Source organism: Calidris pugnax, unplaced genomic scaffold (assembly GCF_001431845.1).
Source record: "Calidris pugnax isolate Ruff unplaced genomic scaffold, ASM143184v1 scaffold211, whole genome shotgun sequence".
In the NCBI taxonomy this organism is placed as follows: domain Eukaryota; kingdom Metazoa; phylum Chordata; class Aves; order Charadriiformes; family Scolopacidae; genus Calidris; species Calidris pugnax.
The window spans coordinates 1,430,793-1,439,785 of NW_015091083.1; the positions used below are offsets into that span (position 1 = coordinate 1,430,793).

Genomic DNA, 8,993 nt, shown 5'->3' on the forward strand with positions numbered 1-8,993 from the left:
AAAAAAAAAAATAATCCCTTAATCTGGGCGCAGATCAGGATGCTGGAGAGGGGACATGCAGTGGCTGCTGGAGATGGCAACACTGGGCTGCAGAGAAGGCCTTTCTTCTGCAGATCCGTGCTAAAGTAAGTACCTGACAACATCTCTATGTTGAATAGCTAAATACCAGAAAACAGTTCTATGGACGCAGTAAACGCTGGTGATATCTCTAAATGTGGGAAGAAGTGGTGAAAATACCAGAAAACTGTCTTTCAAACTGGCCCTTCTGTTTCCACATGCTCAAGTTTCACACTACATTGTCATATTATGGGTACCAGGACTGATTTTTTTCTAGATTGCTATTAGTGTGGAAAGAGAAGGCAGAAAAGTCAGAGAAATAAAAATAATGTTTTTCCTGGGTAGAGAGAATTCTATCCAATTTTACTAGATAAGAAAACTCCAACTTGATACTGGCCATTTCACCGACATTTGTTCATACCCAGTCTTAAGCTTTGCTTCAAAACCTCAAATAATCTCTTTCAAAGCCTCAGAGAATTCAGAAGGAGATAGGAAAAATTATTACTCTATTTGTTTTATATCTTTTTGATTACAACACACCCTTTATTAGCATCAGTCTATCTTGGGTTTCAGTCCTGTAATGACTTCAGTTTTGATAAGTATCCTGGATCCATATGAAGCCCAAGCACATATTTCCTTAGACATTTGTTCTGCTCACTACATCATTTGTTGTTTTAACACTTCATTAGTAGCTAGTATCTCATTGTAATTTATTGTTGAGTTTACAAAAAGGGTGTAACTCACTTAAAACTGTTCAGAATGTTTTACAACAAACATGATCTATCTTTTGGGGAGCCACAAATGTATTCAGTGCAATAAAGGTGAGAACAAAGCGGTAGAGGAAGTAATGGTAGAAATAAAAGTGAGTAATCATAAGCTTGCAGGTTTAGTTGATATGTAGGCATACTGATATGTTGCTTGCCAAAATTCTTTTTCTTTCATTATTCCCAGAGAGTAAGTGTTGGTTAGGGAATTCATTATTGGTTAAGAGGACTTTCATCTTTAAATTGTGGGTAATAATTCCTTATAGGCATTTTATCTCACCATTGAGCATTTCAAGTGCAGTTGGTTTGAGCGGGCAGGAAGCCACGTGGCAGCAGTGGCGAGAACTTGGTCTTATTGAAAGCCCAGGCAGCAATGCCAGAGGTGAATGGTTGGAGAGCATGATACAAACCCCAGCAGAGTATGTGGAAAGAAAGGTGCTGGTTTATAGAGCACCTATTTTTCATACAGGAAAATAAATAAATTTCTGCTCTTACCCAAAAACTTCCCTGGTTTGGCTGAAAGCACACAGGAGGAGCAATGTATGAGAAATTTATACCGCTCTTCTTCATGCAGTATATTTTAAATGGATAAACAGAGAGAGAGGGTCTTCTAGAGCTACTAAGATGTTACTTTTCATAACTTTTATGTCCACATTCAAGTAAAACGATCAAAAAAAAAACAAGCCTATTTTTTCTACTTGTATATGTGATTTTTTTTCTGTTCCTAAGGAGAAATCTGTTACACTTAGATAACCCATATAGTCAAAATCAACAAAACTAAGGCTTCTGCTAACATCAGAATATATTGAAACCCAAAAGGCATCAGAAAAAAAAACTCAAATAAGGGAATTAAGTACTGAATTACTGGCTCAAACACTCCAAGACTGAATGGTTAGAATACTGGACTTGGACTTGATTATGTTCTCAGCAGCAACTGACCCCTGTTTCCATTTCTTGTGCACTAGAAGCACCTTCTTGTTAGGTAACAATGTAGTATCTTACCCAGTGGATTAGTCAATCAACCAGCCGTCGTCTTAAGTAACGGAAAGAGGCAAACGTGTCTTCATGTTCCTGATATCAGATTTTACACCATAGCAACCAAACTGCATTAGCAGACTTTTTTTGTAGATAGCAGACATGGGTTCTGTATCTATGTTCAATTTCTGATTCCATCTAATAGGTTAATCTACAGTAGGATCTAATAAATCAGACCCATTAAGAGAATAATTCTTCAGCTGCCCGTATCCCCCAGATAACCTAGCTTTAAAGCCTGTGAAGGAAATAGTGGTGAGATAAGTAGGGTTAGGGCACAGACAAAACACATAGTGACTAATTACGCCATAAGCAAGGTACAATCTGGACTAAGGTCCCCTCTTCTGGGGTGAGCAGAGGCTTAAGAATTTGTATGACCTCCGCTGTCAGTATGGAGGGAGACAAAACTACTTGTCCCAGGAATCTCTTTCCCCCCCCTACCCCTGACAGTAAAAAACATTTTCTTTCTCTGTAATTTACTTTTCCCTCAGCCCCATACCATGATCATGTAATCTATTACGTCAGTGGCTGAACAGAATGTAATGGTCAGTGAGTCCACTACTTCCTTTGAAGTAAGGGGACACTTCTTCACAAAGTTTCTACTTTACACTGGTTCTGAATGCAGCCTTCATCACATATTCAGTCAGAAGGGCACATGTCTCTTCTGTAACAGTATAACAAGAACGATTTGTTTTTATTAATTTGTGTGATTTACTAAAGCTTATTAGAATATTTTTTTCCCAGTTTTCTGTAATACTTGTATATCTGCAGCAAAGTTGGATTGACGCATGATTTTATTCACCCCAGATGTATTGGTGCAGTAGAAATTGCTTATTGCTCACAAAAGAGCTAAGTCTAGAATTCTGACTCATAAAGCACTTAATTTTCTTTCACAAGTCTTTCTCGCTATTATATTGAGCGGCAGTAGATTTTACTGGCAAGATCAAATGCCAGCTAAGACCAGATCTGCCACATGGCACAGAGAGAATGACACTTTTGTAGAAGGATGCAGATACTTATTTAAGCTGAAGAGCTTGCAGACTTCTTAACAGCAAATGTCGACAAACATTCCCTATGGACCGGCACCAGGTTGCTGTTGAGTTTGTGAATCCCGTTTCTGAAACTAGGCTGAGGCCGGAGACTTTGCCTTGGGAAGTGTGCAATTGTTGCAAGTGTGGGTGGGAGCTCAGGGCTGTCCTTGAGTCCCTTGGCCTCTTGGCTCCCCTCCTGGGCACACTGCTCGCAGGGCAGCATTTTGCGATAGCAACATGTTCTCAGCCTAGTTCTGGGTTCAAGTTGCGCCAGGGAGACTGCTTTCATTTCTTGACTTCTTGGTTCTACATCTGGTAAGACCCTTGATGAATTGTAAACAGATAGTGAGGCTGCTGTTTCTTACTCCCTGCATCAACAGCCAAAAAAATTAAAATGCTACTCTGAAACCCAGGGATTATGAATGTTTGAAGTTCTGTTAGCCACCTAGGCAAGATACAGCTGCAAGAGACAGGCTGCACATCCCCTCTTCATCTTCCTCAGTGATAGGAAGGGTAGCGAGATCATGGCAGAAAACATTTTCCTAGATCTGTGTCTCCAGCAACAATAATACATGGAAAAATAGGCAATAAGCAGCCTAGGGAGGAGAATAGGGGAGCAGAATATTTCACCCAAAGCCCCCTTTGCTCTTCCTTTATCAAGAGAATTTGCAACATCTTCTGTGCGTTGATTTTAAGAGAGAGAGAGAATTTCAGAACTACTTTTGAGATTATCATAGGTTGTTTTATTTTCCTCCTGTGTTTGTTTAGTTTTGAGCACAAAATACCAGCAAAAAAACAAGGTGCAACTTTGGCCCCTGAAGTATACCTGCCAGAGCACACAGGGTTAACAACAGCTAAAGATGAGAGATTTACCCTCGGCACTGACTTGGTATTTATACATCTCCTGTGAATGCAAGGGAAGTGTTACAGCAGAAGGCAGCCCTACCGAAAGGATAATATGCTCATTCATTTGCTATGTTGGTCTAAGATAACCACAAAGATCCAGAGCTCGTACAGTGCCAGGTACTCCGAGCAGTACGCTGAGATAACATTACCTGGCTCAAGTCCCAGACAATGACTTTTCTTGGAGTCAGACTGACCAAGCCTTTATTATATTACAAGTTACTTAATTTCTTGCTCTGCACCAATTTCATCTCATTGAGGATACTCAGCTGGAGAACTTTCTCAGGACGTCAGAGAGATTTAAAAATCCAGTAAGGAATTAGCTAAATATTCTCTTATTTCTTTTAAAAGCCCCAGCTTTGAAACTCCTGGTTGTGCAGGGTACTGTGGTATAGTAACAGCCTCAGACGTAGCTGCAACCCGCAGAACAATACACCATGAGGTGATATCACTTTTAATACAGTCCCAGTTCAGTAATCTCTCCCATGAGTTCAGGCACTTCAACATCTGTTTTACTTTTGGACGAGCTCTTCCACAAACCTCTCCCGGCTCCCCCCGATCCCCAGCAGAGTTCAAGAGTGCAGCCACGCAGCCTTTGTCAAACGAGATTCTTGAAGCAATCTCCCCTCCCAGCCTGGGGACTGTGCAGAAATCCCCTCGCAAGGGAGTCCTCCCAAGCTATGCTCAAAGAAGAAAACAGTTGCTATAGTAACCAATTCTCTACCTGTACTGAATTGGCTCTCTCTTTCCTCTTAATCTTCTCTGGTTTTATTAGTTCTGGGCAAGAAGCAGCTCATCAGGCCAGGGCTGCACTTGGTTGTATGGGCTGGAGGAGCCTGTGGAAGGCACCAGGGAGTCCTCGCCCATCAGGTGGTCCTTGCTTGCTCGCTTCACCTGCTGGAGGATGTCCTGCCTGAGGTTTGCCACCGCTGCTGTTTTGTGACAGAGCCACCCAAGCTGCAGAGGAACAAGCTCTTTGCTTTCCCTTCTTGCCCCTGGCTTGTGGCAGAACCCTATGTTGTCTGAGACCAGACCTGCCACTGGTCCATAAGCTCACCTGCACATCCTTTGCAACCTCACTGGCATAGGTTTCAGCCTGATAGTGGAAAAAGAAACTGGATACAGTCTATTTTCTGTGACAGCACATATTTGCAACTCTTCCTAGGGTTAAAAGTGACCACATTAATCACTGAAAATACTCAGAAAGTTCTAAACTGTGCTAAATTGCATCTTTTCCAGTATGTCTACTGTGGCCAGGCCTTGTACTAACAGTTTTCTGCATTATTAATTCCAGTGTGGAAGTTTATAGCTGGAAGCCAAAGAAACCTGCTCTAAGGAAGAGCGTGCCAGAGCCACCTCTAGCTGTTTCAAGCGTGCAACACAGGTGAATCGCCTGCACAAGCTGGGGCAAGCTCCCCAGACACCAAGTGAACTAGCATGAGGTAGGTATGATGTGGTGACTAGGGAGGGGAAAAAAAAGCCACATAATTAATTACCATGGATGTAATAATAGTCACTAACAAAAGGCTGTGGGGGATCGTGTAGGAAAAAGCTGGTAATGCACTATAACAGGGCATCAGGCACTGTCTGCTTGTGTTAAATGCTCAGAGCCTGTATGCAGTGAAGAACCCAAGAGCATTCACTGGACAGAAGCATGGACAGAGCAGGAGCAAAGTGAATTAGAAAACTTCATTCTTATGTTCATGCGTCTGCCATTAACATGATAGTAAATGTTCTCTATTTATATACAATGCAATTAAAAGATTCAAGAGCACACCCACATCAATATGTTGCTTGAACAACAGCCAGTAGTAACATAAAAATGTGCGTATGTTTCTAAAACCTTTTAAAATCTATTATTGACCCAACTAATGACGTAGATCACAGACTAATCTGAAAATGACTTGGACTTCAAAAATATCTTTTTTTTTCCTCTCCCCTTTTGCTCATTATGCAACAATTTGCTATGCTAAGCATGCATAGCAATCAACTAATACCAAGCTGAAATAACTGATTTGTGATGGAACTTGCAACTCCAGTACTGCTGGTTATTCAAGCATGCTGCAGTTTTTTTCCTATGTTAAGATGTAAAAGGGTGGATTCCAGATACGGATTCCAGACACTGTAGTTTCAACTTGGGCACTGATTGTACTTAAGTAATTGGTGTAGTTTTTATGGCATCCATTTTTATGGCAGAGTTTATTCTTTAAGCCAAAGAATGGTTTCTAGCTGGTTATTTCCTCATGGACTGTTAAACCTCTACCATGGGCATAATCAGAGTAAGGACGTGGCAGAGAGAAGTTTCCAAATCTTTGGGGAGCCAAGCCTGCAGCAATGGGACTCTTGCTGGCAGAGCCTGCGGCAAGATACATGCTGTAGGCAATAGCTTCAGCAATTCACCTCACTCAGAGACATTTGTTCCTTCCCAGTGATAAAAATTAGCAGCCTGAGGTTAAAGGAAGGTCATTAAGTTAGAAAATGTTTCCAAATATGCAGCAGTATCATTATTCATGGGGAACTGCCTGCCAAAGAAGTGGTAACTGGACTTAAAACATACACGTGCTGTAGAGCAGACAGGGTAAATACAGGAGGATCAGCAGAACAAAGAAGTTAAAGCATTTCAGGGAGATGGCTGTGTTCTTCTTCCTGATATACACACACACGCACACGTGGTGATTTTCAAGTGTTCTAGGCTGAAACCTGGAAAACAATAGGCTTCTTGTCTGTTTTACACAGACACTGAAGATTTCTTAGCCTGTCTGAAGAGTTTTAACACATCATTTCCATTTATAGGAGGAAACACACCGCTCTAAATTTCCTGTTCTGATTTATTTCATTAAAAAAAAACAAACAACACTCTTCCAAAAGATCCAATAGCATTTACAAAGTCAGTTCTTTGCCCTAGTATCTTTGACTAACAATATCTTATTGTTGTAAAGGTCTTTAGACTTTCTTTATTCTTTTTATTGCCATATTGGCATAAAATTAGTGGGGTTGATTTTTCTGTGAAACACTCCATATCATCCCAACAAATAGCTTTCATTTAGAAACAATCACTGGTAATGCCGCAGAGGTGAGGGTAACTTTATGTACAGCCAAAGTGATTTTGTGATATACCTAAACTTAAAAACTGCTGGGTTTTCACCCCAGAATTAAGCTTACTGTTAATTGTTACTGGAATAGTGTTGCACACTGTAAAGGTTTTTTACTGTGGCATTTTGTAATTAACTAATTTAATCCTACTTTTTTTTTTTTTCCCCCCATTTTGACACAGAGGAATAACACAATTGCTCGTGAAAACTAGAAAATCGTCACCAAGCAATTAATCCAGATTAGGAACCCTCTGAAAATAGAATGAAACCCATTGTCTCTTTAAACAAGGCACATTGCACTCCATTACAGGTATTTAATAGATTTATGAATTAAATACTACATGATATAATGAATTTGTCCTTTCCAATCTGATGATAACTTGTGCCAACTGAATTTGCAAATCTGTCTTGTTATGTATTAACCAGTCATCTGGGAATCTGATTGAGTAACACAGAAGTTGTTGCAATACCAAGACTCCCATATAAATCATGCCTGAGTCCTAAGTAAATATTGGTTCAAATATTGAATCACATGAGAGATATGAGTGTAGTTTAAGAGGTTACAGGTGCCGGCTGAACCACTTTAGAAATGACCACTCCCTCCCGAGTTCATTTGAGATTCACAACAAAGTGCTTACTTCACTTTGAATTCATGAGAACAGAGCATTTCCCTTCACTTTTGATGCTGACACTCTCTATATCAGAATCTATTTTTGATGCTCTAAAATCAAAGGTACCACATCATGTATAAGTACTAAGTTATTCAGTCATTTATACTCAAGATAGATGTAACATCTGGGAAGAGGAGAGTGAGACACAAGAAGTTATTTTTTGTGGGGCACTGAAAGCAGGAGGAGAGGGAGACATGCAGGTTTTTTCCTGACATACAGATGCCATAACAACTGCTACCCAAAAAATCCAGAAGAAGGAATTTGAGGTGAAGGAAACATCCAACAACAAAATGAAAAGCTATCTTCCACACTTCGGAAAACAGGAGTCTCTCATCAGCTGGAGGAAGCTCAAGGGAAAAGGAGTGCCATCCCATTTGTTTTTACACTAACTATTGTGAGTCACATCTACACTAGCAATCTACTCTCCTGTTGCCGTATAGAGATCTCCTTCCCTTAGCCTTGAATCCAGTCGTTCTTCTGAGTAGGATGAACACAGATCCTTCTGGATACATTTCAATTACAGATCTAAACACGAATGAGTTTCCCAGAAGTCCCCTGGGCACTTCTGTCTTAGCAATTCATAAGCCAGCAAGTAGAGAAAAGAGCGTGTATGCTCCATTCCAGGCAGTCTGAGTAAGTGGACTGTGAGTAACACAAGCCAGCTGCTCTAAATCTCCAAGTCTTTTGGATAGTCACGTTTAAGAGTGGCTCTGTGATTGTAATTCACTAAGCAAATGTTTAAAAATTTTACATCACAGAAATTAAGTTCTTGTTTTGAGCACTTTAAATAAGTACATTTACATCAAAAGATCTCAACCTTTTAAATGTAGGAAGCCTGGCATACCCTTGTCTCTTATATTAGCTCATTGCTTTTCTAAAGGCACAGAAAGTAAACCTATGCATTGTCTTAGCTTGCAGAGTAACACTGTTTTCTTAGTAAAATTTGTAAGAGGAGTGGTTGGAATCAAAGCTTAGAGCATCACACCATGTGAGACGTGACATAAATCACAAAAGTTTGGAAGTAAATAACCAATACCTAACTAGCCACTGAATTCAGAGTAATTAGAATCATAGAATATCCTCAGCTGGAAGGGGCCATGAGGCTCATTGAGTCCAACTTCTGACTGCACACAGGGCAACCCAAAAGTTAAACCATACATCTAAGAGCATTGTCCAATGAACAAACTTCAAGCTTCTTCAACACTGACAGACTTGGTGCAATGACCACTTCCCCAGGGAGCTTGTTCCAGTGCTTGACCATGCCCTCAGGGAAGAACTTTTTCCTAATATCCAATTAACCCGCCAAAATATTTTCCAAGTGACACTGTCACTACCATATGCTTTTCACAGCGCCACAGCACATGCAGAAAAATCACTGCGCATTGAACTGCTCTCTGCACAGACTCTCCTTGCCACGGACACATCCCATGCATGTGAACTGAA

General features: G+C 40.5%; 1 long non-coding RNA gene across 1 annotated transcript; it reads left to right on the forward strand.

Moving 5' to 3' along the window:
- The first annotated feature begins 1 nt into the window (after position 1).
- LOC106897161 lies at positions 2–7,189 on the forward strand. Its single transcript, XR_001413740.1, has 3 exons — positions 2–125; positions 5,082–5,229; positions 7,062–7,189. It is a non-coding gene; the product is annotated as an uncharacterized LOC106897161 (long non-coding RNA).
- The last annotated feature ends 1,804 nt before the right edge of the window (positions 7,190–8,993 follow it).